The sequence below is a fragment of the Castor canadensis genome, chromosome 3, assembly GCF_047511655.1.
Source record: "Castor canadensis chromosome 3, mCasCan1.hap1v2, whole genome shotgun sequence".
NCBI classification, from domain to species: domain Eukaryota; kingdom Metazoa; phylum Chordata; class Mammalia; order Rodentia; family Castoridae; genus Castor; species Castor canadensis.
The window spans coordinates 169128966-169148382 of record NC_133388.1 but is presented as its reverse complement, the minus strand read 5'-3'; the positions used below and the strand labels follow the sequence as shown (position 1 = coordinate 169148382).

The 19417-nt window shown below is 36.1% G+C and overlaps 1 protein-coding gene across 6 annotated transcripts in view; it reads right to left on the bottom strand.

Annotated features, from left to right (window-relative positions):
* Positions 1-19417, bottom strand: part of LOC109699265 (nonsense-mediated mRNA decay factor SMG5-like) — a 121040-nt gene that overhangs the window by 84536 nt on the left and 17087 nt on the right. For 4 of the 6 annotated variants that reach the window (XM_074069073.1, XM_074069067.1, XM_074069075.1 and 1 more), the window contains exon 3: positions 2067-2203. The exons of the other annotated variants lie outside the window; for them this stretch is intronic. The gene's annotated coding sequence lies outside the window, so the exon portion shown is untranslated. The remainder of the gene's footprint in view (positions 1-2066; positions 2204-19417) is intronic. 6 annotated transcript variants of the gene reach the window in all.

The following is a 19417-nucleotide window of genomic DNA, read 5'->3' as shown; positions in this document are numbered from 1 at the left end:
TGTTTTTTCATTTATAAAATAGGACAAATTAAGCAATCTATAAATTTCTTATCTATGCTAAAATTTCATGGCTCTGTATGTGCAAAGGTGACTTGAATGATAAATTATTCCTTTTACACTCATTCATTATGTGATTTCCATTAGATCTTTTTTATTGCCATGTATGATAATGTATTTACTTATAGTTCACAAAGTGCTTTTATTTCCATTGTCTCCATTGACATTGACCTCAGATTCCTTATTATTTCCATTTTACAGATGAGGATCTATAAGTTTAGAGGGAATATGTGAGTTTTTAAATTCACAATGCATCCAGTTTCACTAAATAAGTCTACTATGAATAAAATTCATTGACTAATATTCTGATTTTTCATAATCATGGTGTAGGTTTACAAATTATAATAAATAATCTTCCTCTGAAATATCTTTTCAATATTAATCATCAAATGTATGCTTTAAGGGACTCTAACACTGTTTTCCATTCTTCACAAGGGTTTTGACTAGAATGTAGTCCAACATGGAAACACAAGTTTTGGGAAGGAGTTGGGTGCTTAAAAGGAGAAACAGAGAACCCAAGAGCTAAAGAAGCATTACTGGTACAATATTCAAAAGGCTAGATAAGGTAATCTTTCAAAGTCCTTCAATTTACAAGATTTTCTATTACCATCTCCCCCTTCATTAAACCTTCCCTCTAACATGGATTCTATAACAATTTCTACCATTATACTGTATTCTTGCACTATGTCAAGGAAAGTTTGAGTTCAGTGATTTGTGCTTTGATATTTGCCTACAGATATTTATTCTTAATTTCAGAAGGTACTCTTAAAAAACAATCATTGGGAGGACTAATGTTGACCAGGAGTGAGGAACAAACTCCTGTGGGTGATGCTCTTACCTCTTGTCCCACAGGACAGTCAGCGCTGTGCGTACTTTGAGGAAAACCATTTATACCAGATTTTCCTCTTCTCTTCCTATCTTCTAGTCTACTTATCCCTTCCCTTTGCAAAACTCCATATCAACATACATCTACTTTCCTTCTCTCATGACTTACAAGCTTTACCCTAGGCCTCATATCTTGTCACACACACACACACACACACACAACACACATACACACACAGAGTTTATAAGGCTTTGACATAAAAATCTAATGTTATTTCCTGCCAAACAGGTGGAAATTTCTGTTCTAAAGGAAACTAAAATTTCATGGTCAAAGGCTGGTTGACTTTAACCTAATAGTCTTAGTCTCATTTCCATTGTTGCATGCACTTTCTTTTTTTTTTTTTTTTTAGCTCCACAATGATCTCTAAAGAGCTAGTAAGGAATTCCAGGAAATATATGATGCAGAGGTCCTGGGAGCCTGGGTTAGGGAAAAAATTAAGGGAGGAAACTAAATTCCTAGAACACTATCCCAAGAGAACCTAAGCTAAACTGGTAAAGGAAATGCTAGGCAACCAACAGTTTGACCAGTGGCCATGGAGGGAGCCTGCATTCTTTAAAGGTCAAGGGAAGATTAAACTCAATGGCTGGACCTTGAATAGAAGTGGACAGAATGGAGCAAGGTGCATGCTAAAATCTACCAATGTCAAAAATTGGCACAAAAAAGAAGAAAATATTTTTGTTATAATGGATACCATTATTTTATAAATCTGAATTTTTGATGAGTGAGGAGAGTTTCCAAGGCTCAGAAAACACCATGGAGGCAAAATTTTAGCGTCTGAGCTTTATGATCAGATAAATAAGAAAGGATGGCCACATAAAATTGAGCTGAGAACAAAATAAAATTTTAACATTTAATATGTGCCAAGACTTACGAGACTGGGTTCCAAAATTACAGACTTGCACTGAACAGTTCTCCCACAAGAGAACAAAAGTACATTATATTTTAAGCTGACTGTGTTGCCCAACTCTAGTGAATATGATGTAAGAGGCAGGGGAAGGAGAGGGGGCAGGGGTAAGGTCAGGATGTTGCTCTCTAGAAGCAGTCCTCTGTACAGAAAGCTCCCTGTAGGGGCAAAAATATAGATTAATCTAAGAACAAGCAAGTAACATAATAAGAAACTCACCTGGAAGAATCTTTAGCCAGCTGTTGTGGCTGCTCTTGGCCCTTAGGTACATGAGAGGATGACGCAACCATTTTCATCATAAAAAGCTTTGGTAGAATTGAATGTTCTTGATGGGGCTACCTGGAACTCTAGCAATTCTGAGGGGGACAAACATCTTCCCATCAGTTTCTTCAAAAACCTACCTTCCCAGAAAAGCAGGCAGTGAGGTTGATCCTTAGTTTTGCCTTTGGACTAACACATTATATCACAGTTATCTCTGCAGTGTGAGGAAAGTCTTTTCAGCCTTGTCTAAAGACAATACAAATTCTATGTCCTAACTATATTGCAGTTGCTATAATAGAAGTCTCGAAAGAAAAAATTATTTAAAGCCTAATTGCTATTATCTCCTGAAAACCAGAAAGCTAATGGCCACATTTATCTTCGGGTCAGAAATCAGGTCTCAGAGACCACTATGCTCAGAAGAGTTACAAGGTCGCTGATGAAGTTGGGAATAGTCTGCAGCTGCAGGTAAGTCTTCACCTAGTGCTGGGCTGCGTCTCCTTACCTGCCCCCAGACAGTCTGTAGTGGAAGAGGAATTTTCCCAGTCTGTCTGAAGGGCGCCTTAAGACTACTAGGACTATGCTGCCGTTTTCAGTGCCTTTCAATTCCTTAGCTGGGGTGAGTGAGGACCTCTACCGAGACTGGGGTCCCAGGCCCACAGCCGTCCTGCGGACTCACCGCCTGGTTGTTCAGAGCAGACCCTCCTGCCCTAACTGGGCTCCCTCAACTGGCGGGAACCCTAAGCACTGCAGTGCAACACCCGCTCCAGAGCGACTGCAGGAAACAGTCTGCAGAGCAATCTGCTGGGTCACTGGCGACAGGGACCAGACCCTCAGGTCGCGAACCTAGGAATAGGACCCCGGCGCCCCGGGTGCTCGGCCCTCTCCGCGTCCTCATCGTCGCGCTCACCCCCACCCCTCCACCCGGGTACTGACCCTTTGGTCTCCAGCCCGTCTCCCCACGTGGTCCGCAGCCCCAGCCACCGCCGGGCTGCTGCAAGAGCCCAGGGACCGCGGATACAAAAGCGCACCGGCTGTCGCGGCACCACGTGTCCGAGCCGAGCTAGCGCGGACGGAGCGGGCCAGGCCCGGCTCCCGGAGCCTGAGTGCAAAGCAGCAGTCTCGGGGTCAGGCCTCTTCGCGGCCCAGCCGGACGCCAGCCTCCGCCGCTCACGTGGATGCCTTCTGGACCGTGCGATGGGCCCCTTCTGCCAGAGCAGGGTAAGAGGAGGGCTGCTGTGCGTCCGCTGGGTCAGTATCCGCCGAGACCAGAGGCCAGCCCGGGTCTTAGGTCCAAGAAGGACGGAGAACCGCCTCTTCCATTGAGGGAGGTATCCAGGGTGCTCAAGACAAACAGGAGGAGGTCTCTCAGCTGAGAGACATCGCGGAGACAGCGTTCCTGGTTGATTGGTTCAAGTCCCCTTTGGAAGAAGCAAAGTTGGCTAGACCAGTGTATTGCCGATCTGTTTCAGATCTTCCTTCACTGATGGTTATTCAGAGGGGGCTTGGAAATGGTACCCTCTGAAAAGGAAGGTTCAGTAAAGAAGGCCTCAATGGATCTTTCTGAAGTCCCCAAAGTACACTCTTCAAGTTTCTGTTTCCTAGGAAGTTTTTCATAAAGATTATTTGAGGTGAAAAAGGAGAAGCCAGGTTTTCATCAGTATGTTGTCGAAGGGGTCAGTTGATAAGCTCAAAACAATCCTCATGATGGGTGGTTTCGGCGGGTTTGAATTTAAAAATAGCAGTGAATTGTACAGCAGAAGAGATCTGTAAGCTTAAACTGGGGCATGGGAAGAGAGTCTTAAAGCTTTAAATAGAAGTCACCTGGGGAAAATTACCTTGCTGATATTGTTATCTTGTCCAAAGAGTAGTGCTGCCAAGGAAGGCAGGAGACTCTGCTGCTGAGTTCCTCAGTCCTGTGCTTAACCCAAACCGCATGTACCTCCAGCACCTGAATCTCTTCTCAGAAAAGGGCCAAATTTGAACCTCACAGTTCAGAATCTTCAACTTCAAGATTGTCCTGCGTATTCGCGGCTCAGATACTAGGCCAGGCATCTTGGAACTATTCACTTCGTCTTCATCAAAGGGTACCCTTTGGGGCAAAAGGTATCAGATGTTCTCGTTGCCAAATTGTTTTCAGGTGTACATTTGGGAGACTAGTACACATGTCCCTTTGAAAGATGAGTCCAAGTGAAATCGTTTTTTTTTTTTTTTACCTGCTTCATGTTTTGGAGCAGCAATATATTACCATAATGCAATTTTTGGTTAATGACACAGTTTTAATGAAAAATACATGTAAAACACACTGTTCAATCTATGATGCTCTCCATATTTTTAAATCATACTTTATTGACCTGATATGGACTTAGCAGTCTTTAAGGTAATAAAATTGGAATAAAAAAATGAGAAGTGTTCAGGACAGGCATGTAGCTCAAGTCTATAATACTAGATACTTGGGAGGCTGAGATCAGGAGGATCATAGTTTGAGACCAGCCCAGGCAAAAAATTAGCAAGACCCCATTTCAATCAGTAGCTGGGCGTGGTGTTGCATGCCTGTCATCCCAGCTACCTGGGAGGCTAAGATCAGAAAGATTCCCACTCCAGGCCAGTTGGAACAAAAAATAAGACACTATTTCAAAAATAAACAGAGCAAAAAAGGTCTGGAGATGTGGCTCAAGTAGCAAGAACAAAGCCTTGAGTTCAAATCCCAGCACCAAAAACAAAACAAAAAAGAGTGCTCTTAAATGCTGGCAATCTAAAAAATCTGAGCCCTAAACTTCGTTTTTATAGATGAGCTACTGAGGTTGGCAAAGTGAGCTGCCTAGGGGTGTGAATTAGCTAGTGACAAACTAAGAACCAGCTGTCTCCTAAAACCCAGTCAAAGGAGGGTTTTTTTTTTCATATTTTACTAAAAGTATGTAACAGATAAGCACTAAAAATAATTTTACAAACTAGTGATTTACAAGGCAGACGGATGGGGTGGGAGAAGTGTGACTATGAAGATACAGCACGAGGGTAATCTTTGTGATGATGGCACGGTGTGCATCTTATTGTGGTGGTTGTACACACACCTACACATGTGATGCACTGTCTATCAGAGCTTCACATACATTGCCTGATGTTGATATTATACCATAGTTATGTGAGTTATAATCAGTGGGAGAAATGAGGTAGCGGGTACAAGGGATTTCTCTTTACTATCTTTGCTAGTTCCTCTGAGTGTATAAATGTTTCTAAATAAGAACCTTTCTTTAAGGTCATTTATAAGTACATCAAATACTAACATCAACTGTTTTTCTAAATATGAATGTATGCAAAATACCCTATTCCACTATTTTAAGTATTTGATATATACTTAAAATACTTGTGATATAAACTAATATGGCATACATTTTTATTGATACTTTGAAAGACCATGCATATTTTTAAAGCTACTATTACTTATGCTAGGATATCAGTATATCCAAAGAGTACTAAATACTATTGTAGCAATAGATATTAATTTCAGTTTATTTAAAATTTGGGGGGCCAGGCTTGGTGGCTCATGCCACCTACCTATCGTGAGATGGAAATCAGATGAACTGTGGTTCAAGGCCAGCCTGGGCAAAAATTTTGTGAGACCCCATCTCAACCAATGGCTAAACACAGTGGATTGCACCTGCCATCTCAGTTATACTAGGAAGCACAAATAGTAGGATCATGGTCCAGGCTAGCACAGGGAATAAAGTGAGACCTTATCTCAAAAATATCCAACACCAGAAGGGGTGGTGGAATGGCTCAAGTGACAAAGCACCTGCCTAGCAAGCAGGAGGCCCTAATTGCAAACCCCAGTACTGTCAAAAAATAAATTAATTAAATTTTGGAAAATAAAGAGAAAATATTTCCTTTAAATACTTATTGTGCTAAACTAATAAGTACTGTTACTCTCTTTTCTTTTTCTCTGCATGAAAATGCTGAGGTCTTAAGTCAACAGTTGCTCTTTCATCTTCTTAGGAGGACATTTTCTATGCTTTATATGATGGAACCCATAGCCATCACCTAGCAGAAGTGATAGGAGAGGACAGGCTTTCTGTAGAAAGAAATTGATGTTCATAAACACTTCACTCTTTGAGAGACATCAGAAATATAAACTAAATTAATTGAAATACTTGAAGTCCTTTTTAGATTTTTAGAGCTATCCTCACACTATTAAGGAGTTTCTTTCTTGAAGGTTGGCCAACAACTGAAGAAGCCCTGTAATATCGAAATGTAATTCCAAAAGAGCCAGGAAGCTAAATCGTTGGTGGTCCTATTAGAGACAGGTTTTAACAGATGCTGGCAATGGAAAGAAAGGCCCCTGTTTACACACTTCTGGCCAAAGAAGCATTCTTCTGCATGCAAAAAGGCAGGATTTCCAGAACTTCAGTTTTACTAGTATACTTCACAGTTTTTACCATCTCGGAATGTGAGCTGTACTGCTGTTTCCTTATATATTATTTAAGCTGACACACTATTTTTTTTTACTTAGCCTTTGACTAACAACACCTATGAGATACCAGGTTTTAAATGTTAGTTATAGTCCTCTTAGTACTTGAAAATGAACATGTAACTTTTAAAGAGCATTATCTGAGAATCACCAGAAGTCATTTGGGTGTCACCAGTTACATACTTTGGGGGACACTGTGCAATGACAAGGTTTGGGGGACTGCTCCAGGGAGTGATGAAAGGAAGAAGCCTGGTGATACAGAACAACTAAAGAAAATATCAGTATTAAATTAAAATTTTGGATCTAGATTACTTTCCACCTTTGATCTTACCACATGTTCAAGTTATGGTGAGAGTACCTGAGTGTTAGGACAGCACGTTCCGTGAAGATTCAATTACCCTTGTGCTGATACTAGATTTGAACTCACTAACTGCATTATTTCTACAGTCACTCAACCAGAAATTTTCAGTAACCTTGACAGATGCCTCACTGAAATGTGTGTGCTTCACCACATGTTCTGAGCTGACAACCTATGGACAAGATTCATTCTGCATACGTATTTTTTTCATTTTAAAAATTGGGAATATTCATTAATTAAAAGTTAGAATTAAAATGTTTTAAATTTAGAGAATTCACATAAAAATCTCAAATATCTGGCTTCCCTAGGAAAATGACATCAGTTGAGCTTCGATGTTCTGGCTGAGGCATTGGCTCTTCCTGACAGTTCCACTGACATTCTATTGGTGGGACACTGACCACTTAGCTCATGTGTGCTATTTGCCTATCTAAGTAAGCAGCCAAGGTTTGTGACCTCTGTGCTAACCAGTTCTCAGATCGTATTCAGTATTCAGTTTTCTGTATTCAATTATCCATCAGTATTAAATGAGCTGGAACAAGTAGTGGGTTTATGCTCTTCTTTCTCTCCTTCTTTCAAAAATAATCAAAATGAATATTGCTCTATTTCTTAATATTTTTGCCAGTCATAGTTTAAAAGTAGATTAAAAGTAGATTTCAGTCTTCCTCATACTCTGAAATGAAGTCTGACTGTATCAGATATTCCTGGGGACAGCACTTTGGATTTTTCAATTATTCATGTTAATAACACTAGTATTAATAATATTTATTATCATAATTAACTCAAATTTTAAACTAGCTAACATCATTATTTAAAGTGATAAATAGCAGTGATGTGAGGTCAAGATAACAAAATAATAACATCCTTCTAAATGGCTCTCTAAGTTGAATCTGTAAGTTAAATAAAGGGAAGAAAGTAAGAAGCTGTTTCTCTGAAGATCTGAATATATAAAATATGAGCTTAATCTCAGAAGAGCACATGTTTTCTTATTCCCCACAGAAAAAGATGAACCTTTGGTGACCTTACTGAAGACAGTTTCCTGAGTTAAAACCATAAAAATCAATTCAGGCTTAACTTGCTAACAGTGAGCATTTCTTTCTCTGGGGCAGAACTGACATATTTTGTAGTATAAATGAAGAATGGGGTAGAAGGTAAGACAAAGCAGTCTTCTCCTTTCTTTCTTGTTTTAACCTGTGCCCAGAGAAACTCAATTCATTGTTTTATCAATTTTATGCCATTAATACACATTAAATGAACTTTAAAGAGTAAGAAATAATAGTCTGGGTGAGTAGACACCATTAAACCTAATGACGCCTAAGTGCATTTATCACAGTGATGCATGCCTTTGAAGGGATCATTATGTTTTTCTGTAAGATAGAAGGAGATGAACGTGTAAACTTAATATTATCCAGCAGGACATTCCTTTGTACTTATTTGGTTCTCAAAATGTATTAAAATGCAAGATGGCTACTATAAAGTTATTCTTAATGTTAAACTATGGGGAAGATTTCCTATAGCTCCTGAACAGAAGCCCGAGTATTCTGTCCATGGTGCTGAATCAATCTGGCTCTTCCTCAGTGGCCCAGAAAGAAAAAGAAAAACAAAAGATTGGTATGTCTGCAACAACTTAACAGACTACAGATGCTGACTTTGAAATTCGTGTATTGTTCAACTTTGTAATCAGTCTAGCAAACAATATTAGTTTGTGTACCTGAGAAATAGGAGGATGAATTGCAAATGCATGTTTTTAACCTGTTCGAAGTGTGACCTGGGGATTTTCATCATTTTGCTCCTACAATTCCTTTATTCATTAAGTTGTAATACAGCAATAACATTTAATAGTTATCAATTTCAATTTGTTTATAATATGTTCATCATTTTGGATTTTCTTAGGTCCATGCTCTGGGCATTCTTCATGCAATTTCAAACCACAGGAAAAATCATACATCTCCTAATAATGAGCCATACATTTTCTAATAGTTTATCCATATGTGGAATATTTATTATTAGCTTCATATCAAATCAATGAATATTTAATCCATGTAATCATGAGTATTGCAAAGCATTTTGACACATGGTCCTTACCCCTGAAAAGCCTGAAATTCAATAATCATTGATATATATTTAAAATAATAATAAAGTAGTATATTTCACTGGAATTTGAGATCATTGAAGGACTGTACTTGTTTGGCATTTTCACAGATTTATCTCTAGTCAATAGCACAGTTCCTAACGCCTAGTAAATGCACAAAACATATTTGTTACATGAATTAGAATATGAATGAATAAGTGCAAAAAGCTCATAAGCACTAACCATATGGTACTGATTACAAACTTTAGAAGAAGCATGCATTTTCCAGTTATCAGGTTAGAGAAGTTGATATGCATTTGTCTGTTTTCCTCAATGCATAAAGTTATCAAAAGCAAAAATAAGTTTAATTTTTATCACTGTGCATTAAATGCTAGGTAGTTGGGGTGTTTTGCCCGTGTCACTTCATTTAATACTCCCTACAACTATAGTCATTCTCTATTTACAAATGAGGAAAGTTAAGTGACTTTCTTAAGTAACCCAGTCAATAATTAGGAATTCAGAATCTAAACTCAGAACTATCTAGTTTTAAGGTTTTAACCGATAGTATAACCAAGAATCCAATCAAACCTTGAGCGTTTAAGTGCATTTCTAATTTCCATACCATGTAAATTCTAGTTCTTTAAAAATATTTCTTTTGACCTGTTCACAAATGATTTCTTGCATAGACAAACTTTCTTTTCTTCACCACTTTTGTTCTTTTACATGGCAAGGAAAAGGAAAGAGAAGAGAAAGAAAAACAAGAGCTGTCCCTGGCTTATGTGAGAAATGGAGAAAGAAAATGATAAGGTAGAAAATGAATAGAGTCTTCTGTACTCTCTGCTCCCAGTCAGGAATTTTTCTGAGTCTGCACGATACTGATAATTCTCTAACAACTATTGTACTCTCTCCTACTTCTTTTTATAGTAGCTATGACATGAATTTAACCACAGACTTGAGGAAAATGTTACAAAGAGACTTATTTTCCAGTTTCCAATAAGACCAATTTTAAAATAACTGGGAATGTAAATAAATTATGTTTTACACATTAAGCTTACTTACAGAACTTTAATTGATAAACCTCCTAAATTATTTTTGTAGATGTTTCCCAGCATAACTGATATTTTTGTGTGTCTTAATGTTGCATTTTTGAAACCTAAACTTCCAAATCTGGCATCTATTGTTAGCCATCCCCATTAATCATTTCTAAAGTTTTCCAGAAAAGTCATCAATCATCTTAAACTGAAATCGAAGTAATGATATTGATCATTTTCCATAAAGTAAGTTGGTAAAGTAGTTGTTTTAAGTACATAAAAGTCTTCCCTTCGTAAATCTGCATTCTGACATCCATAAGGAACTAAAAAAAAAGAAGTTAATTAAATCCAGTAGTGCTGAAAACGTTCCACATTCTGGCAACACCTAAACACTCATTTTCCTCATTGGGAAAGGCAAAAGATAATCTGATCTTCCATACTGAAATGATGATGAAGTCATACATGAGATGAACCAATTGATGTATTATTTATGATCTTACTAGTCATATATATATATATCATGATATATATATATATATCAGTAACTATCTATTGACCTGTATGTGTGCTTGTGGCTTGATTCTTACTCTAAAATATTTTTTAACCATAGTGAACTATGTCTTCTGTTATCCAGCTGTCACATAATGAGAGAAAAATAAACTTCATTAGTATGCAGACACTTAGAGAAGAGATAAAATAGCCATAAAACATTTAAGAATTCTTTTAAAAATTTTCAGATTAGGTCATAGTCTCCTGTTTTACATTTCCTGAGTATAATAAAAATAGCTTTAAACATGATTTGAAATTAAACCTCCTTTATTAACATATGCCATGTTAACATATAAATGATTATAACATGGCCTTGACCTTTACATTGCATTTTTCATCCCATTATGCTGTGCTTTGGTCTATGTTTCATTGCCCTAAGGAATTTGTTTCTCTTTTTACACTAACAGCTTTTATATATGCCAGTGAAAATTTGTACACCAGGGAGAAGAAAATGGTGATAAAAATTCAAAGATCCACCCTTGATTTCGTTAATGGATAGTCATAAGAATGGGAAATTTTGCAATATCTAAAATATGTATGAGTCTTCTAAATGAAATCAGTTACATTAATGTGACCACAAATTTCTAGCCGTTCAGATTTACGCATGCATTATCTTCCTTGTTTTACTAGTACACAAGGGAGATCCCATCTTTTGGAACTTATTTTCCCCTATCAAGATATTTAAGCTGGAAGCTTTGTGAGGTTGCATTAGGGTTTCCTGAGCAAGCAGGAATGCAAACTGCAATTTTAGCATTAGCATTCTACTTAGAACAAAGAGCAGTGCCAGAAAGCACTACATACCAGTTCAGATTTCTCTAGTTTCCATTTAAAGAGTCAACACAGCCATCTAATTCTTGAGTTCATTTAAACAAGTTTTTAACGCTGTCCCAGAACTGAAGCCCTATATAGCTCTTTCTATTTGCCTGAGCCAGTTATTTTTGATAACTTCTCCTTTCCAAATAGTTAAGTTTGCTAGTGGTGGTGAGAGAGAAACATATGTTTTGCTTAGGGGTTATATTCTTATCAAAGATTTGTCATGAAAATATTAATGAGGATGGGTTAGCTAAACCACATTTTGGAAAATGTTGCTGATTGTCCAAAGAAGCTCAGTTTTGGAGTTAGAAGGAAGATGGAGAAAATTAAAATTTCCAGTGAACATCTAAACAATGAAGAATTTATACTTCCTGATTTATGATTCCTGCAAAAAATTATAAATCATGCTTCAAAAAAATTATCCCTAGTGTGTCATTGGGGTAGTAAGCAGCCTTCCTTTTATCAAACCATGCAAAACTATACTCTGTGTTCTTCATTGTTAGTATCTGTGATCTGTCTGACAAAGAGAGAGCTGTTAGCCATCATGGCATGTAGCTATTCCCACACTTGCCAGATTGAGAGCAGTTGAGAGAATGATTGAGCTGAAATTAGTTTCTATTCTGAGTTTATTCCAGGTTATATGATTTCACACTGCAAACCTTGCCTTAGAAAGTAACTGAGAATTAATGCTCTTGATCTAGAATTGGTTTTCATTAAATCCATTTGAATGTGATATATATAACTTGTTTCAACATTGTACAAATTGAATGCTTCTGTAGTATGTAAGAAATTATATATGTTCTCTTAGTTGGAAGCTATCATGGATTAGCATTAACATGTCATATCTGCTCTTAAGTAGAAGTGCTATACTATTTATTGCTTAATTACCTATTGTGGAAATTCTCAAAAATTGCTAACATGATTTAATATATAGCTTACAACTTGTTGGAGACTCCTGCAGGTGAAATTGGATTTAAATATAGTTGTTATACTTGTAAGCACCAATCCTATTTGGCATTAAGGGATACCTGCCCCAACAAGATACCCCAGATAGCAATATCAGGTATTAAGTGATTTGTCTGCATTTAAGACAACACAAGAACTGGGAGATTCAAGATGAATTGCCAATTGTGTTATAGAGTATGATGAATAAAATACATAGGGGTGCAAATATATTTAACTTTGAGAATGCAAAGCAAGATGTTTTATCTAAACACTAATATATTTGGAGTCATCTCTTGAAAAGTATTTTTTACTTTGCTTTTATCTTAAGTAGAAATGATGTTTTACTGCTCCATATCTAAATATATCTGTATCTAAATATAAAAAGTAGTATTTGAGTTATTCAGCAATGTTTACCATACTTTTCCTGTCCCTGAGACCCATCTTAATCTGTAGTTTGAAAACATCTAAGCCAGTTCCCTTAATGAGAAAAAAAATGGTTAGACTATACTTCATTTACACAGTTACTGAAGAATTCAAGGAATAATTCATGTTAAAATCCTAGCATGGTGCCTGACATACAGGGGGTGTTTAATCTAAGTTACTTTTCACTTTCCCTCTTCAGTTTATTAATTTTAACATTAAAACATTCCAGGTTAACTTTAAGTAAATGGATATAGAAAAACTATTATGTCCCATAAATGATGCTGAGACTTATCTGTTGGTTTTTAAAAGTTGATTAAGTCAAAGCTTTGCCTGGAACATGATATATGTATTTCTTTGTAATTCATTTCAAACTAATGAAAGGAATTCAAAGTTATTAAAAATCAGCAGAAATGTAAGGTTTATTAATCCATGTAAATGTTAAAATAAGATAAAGGGAATAATGAAATGGAGAAATAACTAAATAATTAAAATAGAGAAATTTCTAATGTTTTTTTCTATGTCAGTTGAATTCTCACTAGTTTATATTTATGTAAAAAAACCAAGTCCCTGATGCTGTACTGTGAAAGTGGAGTTAGATAGCTGCTCTTACTACTGGGACCCTGGATTCCAGCTTGTTCAACTGTAGTCTATTAAATGCACAATGGCCTTAAAACTATTTGCATTTTCTACAAATAGAAGTTGATTTTGTCAAATTATCCTCATGAGCACTTAGTTATGTCAATAAAGGTTTTCCAGAGATAACAGATACTAGTGTAGCTTAGATATATGCATAAATGTGGTAAAGGAAGACGTTACTTCTAAATGTTTTTGACGGTATTGAGGTTTGAACTCAGTACCTCTTGCTTGCTAGGTAGGCACTCTACCACTGAACCACCCCATAAATCCAAGAGTTTACTTCTAAAATCCACTTTTATCTGTTTTCTTTTTACTATTTTATTTATTACTAAAATTACATAGGTTAAGGGAAAACAATCTGATAATAAAAGATTTTCATTCTTATTCTTAAATTATTTATTAGTACCCATTTTATTAATGCATTTTGGCTTCATAAGTACGTTTTTCAAAAATGTTTACATTAACAACCCTTACTGGGGTTTGAACTCAAGACTTCACATTTTCTAGGCAGGCACTCTACACACCTCCAGCTATTTTGCTTGGGTTATTTTGGAGGTAGGGTCTCGCTTTTGCCCATGCTGTACTGGACTGTGATTCTTCTATTTTAAGCTTCCCATCATATCTGGATGACAGGCATGTGCTACAGTGCCAGCTTTTTTTTTTAATCCATTAAGGTGGGTTCTCATGAACTTTCTTTTTTGCCTGGGCTGACCTTGATTTGAGATCCTTCTGCTCTCAGCCTCCCAAGTAGCTAGGATTACAGACATAAGCCACCAGTGCCCAACTAATAACTAATTTTTAATTCAAGTAGGGGAGGAATAGGCTATCCTCATTTTTATAATTAAATATTTATAAAGTATCTAAAGTATCTCCAGTGCATATTAACTTACTGATAGACTTAAGTCAGCTATACATTCCTGCAAGATTCATAAATCCCATTTATATAAGTAAATAAATGATATGGACCCTCCTGAAATTGAACTAGGGATTGATTCATTTCTGTATTTCAGAAAAGTAATACTTATGAAACACATAGAAAAACTAATTTGAAACTTCTCAAATATTGTAGTCACTCAAATTATTTTATGGTGAAATGTTTAGGCCCATTCATGGGACCAAATTAAATTCCAGTGGAACTTAGAACTTCCTGGAGAATTACTGTAAGGACACTCTGAAAAAGGCCATCTGTCATCTTCAGTGAGTTTCACTCCTGCCCCCACTGAAAGACACTCTTTGAGGTTTAGGCTTGAGTACACTCTTCAGAGGACACATCTGAGAGCATTCCCTGTGTGTATATATTCCTTCTATCTCTAATGGTATGAATGAATAATGAATAAGAATCTTATGAAATATGCACTCAAATAGCTTTCTTCTCTTTTCAATAAAACACCATGCCACACCCACAATAAGGGGGAAAACTGCTGAAATAAATTTGCTTCAGATTTAATATAGGTTTGTCAAAAACTACAATTTTCTGTATATAGATTTAGTTCACTTTATCAAGAAGAATTATTATGGGGTAAGAAAATCTGCAGCACACATTTTAAGTGAGGATATTCATACCTGCTTACTGTGCTACAAATTGAGAACAGCAAATAATTTTATGTAGAGCGTTCATAATTTGAGTGGTGGTGTGTACTTTTTAAAACCCTTAGAACACAAAGAAGAAAAAATCTACGTTAAGGTTCCCTTTGATAGCTACATAAAGTAAATAAGTGTCTCTCATCTTCCTTTTTCCCTTCCTCCCTCCCTTTCTTCTCTTTGATAAAAAATTATATTCCCAGAGTTACATTATATATAGAACAAAGGGAAGGGAGAAAAGAAGGGGAAGAATCATGATTGTTTGGTAAAAATTGATATTCTGGTAGAGATATAGCAAATGTTCTCTAAAACTTTATTTAAAGACATTGTTTTTAAATATGAAAGAAAAGTTATAGAAATGAAATGCCCTTTCTTCATACCTTCCTTCAATATTAACCAGTAAACAAAAAATAATTACACAACAGCCTCATAAAAATATTACTGGAAAAACATCATAACAAGACTTAAGGAACATTCAGAAATTATGAGCCAGCATATATGGAAATAATTTTTAAACTAAGATAGGTAAGATTGACTTTTCTGGAATTTTTTATAAATATGAAAGGTCTTATTTTTGAATTTTTCCTTACAGTACAGTTTAACCTGGTTGCTGTTCAGTTTTGATCTTTTTGTTGGTATACTTGTATATGTTGGCAACAGATGAAACATAGTAATAAAACAGAAGCTACATTCTTCATCATGAAAATGAATTAATGTAGTAGAGTTCTGCTCATAATTCTGTTACCGTTATGAATCTTTTCTTCAAGTGACCTCAGCCTAGACCTCCACATTTATACTGAAATGAATGTGATGATGTGCACCTATCAGTTATTGAAGGACTAAATAAAGTACTTTGACTGCACATGCACAAAGGGGTTTCTTGTTTGCACATGTAGTAAGGATCCAAGTTCATTCAATATTACTCATATGGAGATAGTTATAATTAAGGAATAGAGACTTGTTTAAGCTAACAAATAAATGTCCATATGGAAACTCTAAAATCAATTAATATAGTCTCCTGTGTTATAAATAATAGTCTCTGGCAGCCTTGCTTTTTCTTGGACAAGTAGGGGAAGAAAAGTGGAAAAAGGAAAATAATCAACCAAAAGCCTTTTAGTTGGTATAAGTGGGCCCACATTTCTCTTACTTATACTCCAGATAAAAAACAGGTTTTGCATAAAACTGCCATAGTATTAAATCAGAAGTGACAAGATGTTTTCCAGTTGAAGTTCAACACATTGATACATTTTACATAGTAGAATTGCATAAATATAATCTATTCAATCACATTTTACAGTTATTCCAGAGCTAATAAATATTTTCAATCTCATAGAACAGTGCTTTTTGGAGTAATTATATAAACCAAGGAAATAAGCCTGTATTTCCACTGTCTGGAAACATTTTTGCTCTATTTTCAATATCTCTCCTTTCATATGTACTTAAGTATTTGACATGTGGATAAATTTCAACCTATTTGTGATTAAAGTTTAATTTAATTGAGTTAAATATATGTTGACTATTTTTTAGAAAATACACATAATAAAAAGAGAAATAAGGTACAAATTATTGAGCTTAGATTATCAGCATAATCATTTTCCCTGTGACTCTTTTGAAGGATTACAGATCCAAAAAGAAAGGATTTACCACTCCTTGTTGCCCAGGCACAGTCTGAACTGCATTCACCTTCAGATCTTCTAAAATGTATTCATCTTTGCTAGCACTGGTCTGAAAAAGCAGGGTACTATTTTACTATTTTTAAATGATACCACAAAGAATATGATTTTTCCTTTTATTTTTCTTGTTGGAAAATTGTGGGTGACATCTTCCTCAAAATCACTCCTTGCACCATATTCTTCTAGTACATGTACACATAAAAGGTGGTAGAATTACATCATATGTTGATTCAGGTTTTTAAAGAAAGCATGCAAAGCAAATAATTATTAATAATAGTAATAATAATATATTTAAAATATCTTAGAAAATTCTTTAAGTTTAGTCAGTTTCCCCATAACATGAGGTCAGTTTTTTTTTTAATACCGGATGAAGGTATTTTCTTACAGTTAAAGCCTTGATATACAACTGTTTGATTTTTAAACACTAGAAACACATGTGGTTCAATAGCAAACCCACACCTCTCATTTACTTTCATTCCCAGGCTTGAACTGGAAAGTGGCTGCACCATTAAAAATCTATCTCTGTTTCTCTCTCAATTTGAATAGCTATTTGATTAAACTCTTTTCCCTCCCACCCCCTTAACTCTGAACTTAAATCATTGAGTTTTGTTAACCTAAATGAGAAAATGACAAGATTCCACTGTTTTGCCAAAAAGCCCATTAGCCTCCTTGAATTAAGAGCCTCGTGGTGTCAGGCCAGCTTTCACAGAGTTGCCCAGAAAACAGCAAAACACACAGAATGAACTTGAGCCATGGCATAAAAAGCATATGAGTCTGAATGCCATTTTTACCAAGTGTATCATTTTAACAAGTTATTTCAACATTTTGAGCTTCAGTTTCCTTAATTATCAGATGTGGATCATAATATCCATCCTAAGCCATTGTTAAGGATTAAATGAGAGACCATTCATGTAGCAAAAAATGGTAGCTATTGTATCGGTGACTAAAATAATAACTTTAAGGTGTAGCTTCTTTTTAAGGAAACAATTCAAGGATGTAGATAACTAGTTTATGTACATTGTACCAGCGACATCCAACATAGCCTTTTTCAAATTACCATGTCATTGTCTTCATATTATATTTGTCTTCCTGTTCATTTATTTCAAAATAAACTTGTAAGAGCCAGGCACCAGTGGCTCACACCTATAATCCTAGCTGCTTGGGAGGGTGAAATCTAGAGGATCGCGATTCACACCCAGCCAGGGCAAATAGTTCTCAAGACCCTATTTCCAAAATAACCAGAGCAAAATGGACTAGAGGTATAGCTCAAGCAGTAGAGCACCTGCTTTGCAAGCATGAAGTCCCAAGTTCAAGCCCTAAAAGAAACACAAATTTATTAGTTAAAAATATGGAACATTTTTACTGTTCTTTATTACCTTATTCTTTTTTTTTTTTTTTGGCAGTACTAGGGCTTGAATTTAGGGCCTTCGCCTCCAGCCACTCCTTCAGCACTATTTTTGTGAATGATTTTGCAAGCAGAACTATTTGTCCAGGCTGTCTTCAAACCATGATCCTTCTGATCTCTGCCTCCTTAGTAGCTAGGATTAGATGTGAGCCACCAGCCTTACTATTCTTAAATGCTCCAAATTTTACATTGAGTTCTGATATCAGAGCTCACGTTGTATCTTTTCATACTTTGAATAGAACAGTTCTCAGTTCAGGACAATCTTGTCTCCTTGGGGGCATTTGGTAATGTTTGGAGACATTTTTGACTTTTCACAATGTAACTGAAGACCGTGAAGGTCATTGCTTATGGTTTCTCCTGGGTAGAAACTAGAGATGCTACTAAGTACCCTACACTGGAAAGAACAGCCCCCACAATATGAGTTACCCAGCTTAATATGTTAATGAAGCTGAGATTCAGAAACCCAGGAATAAAGCAATGAACTTTCATTGAATCTGATGTTATTAATATTCTCCATTCCCACCCATGTCACCACTGCTGGAACAGGACTCTTTACTTAGAAGCACAGTAGTTGCCTTGGTTGCCTTGGTTCGTCTTCCATTTTAAAGCAGCAGTTTTCCAGGGCTTCCATGTACAAAACGGAGAATTAAATGTGCCTTGGAAATGTAACAAGAAATATACAAACTCTCAGTAAAGAAAATTTGTGGAAAACAGAAACTGAACAGAAGGCTTCTAGTTTCTTATCCTCCAAAATGGCCTCAGTGGATTCAAAAATGGGAAGTGTGAATAAAATTGCTTTGTATTTTAAGTAGAAGCATTTGGGAAGCATTGGTAATAATACCTTCAGGACATGAAATCTTCGCTATTATATGATCACTTATTTAGAAATGTGATGAAGTGTGAAGAAACTGTACCAGCAGGAGGAATCATTTAAAAGTTTTAAAAAACTGAAAAAAGTTTCACAGAACATACACATGGTTACAAATAAACTGGCACAGGCAACAGAGCCTTCTGGTTTGTCACAAACCCACTAACTTTTCCTAACTAATTAATAAGCCAAAAGATAGCTTGACAGTAATTTATTTACACTAATTAGCTGATTTAGAGGGGGAAATGGAGCATTTCACCTATAGCCTCATTTGCCTCTTTTAAATCTAGCCAAAAAAAAAGAAACACAAACTTCAAAACTTGCAATGCAAGTCTGTGTTACCCTCCTAATTTTAAGAGTTCTAAAAGTTTTGACCATGATAAAAGGTATTCGGGAACTCTCTGAGTGGATCCTGCTTTATCCTGCTGGTTAATGCCATTTATGAGGTACCACTAGCCTTTTGCTCATAGAGTACTTGAAATGTGGCTGATCTGAAC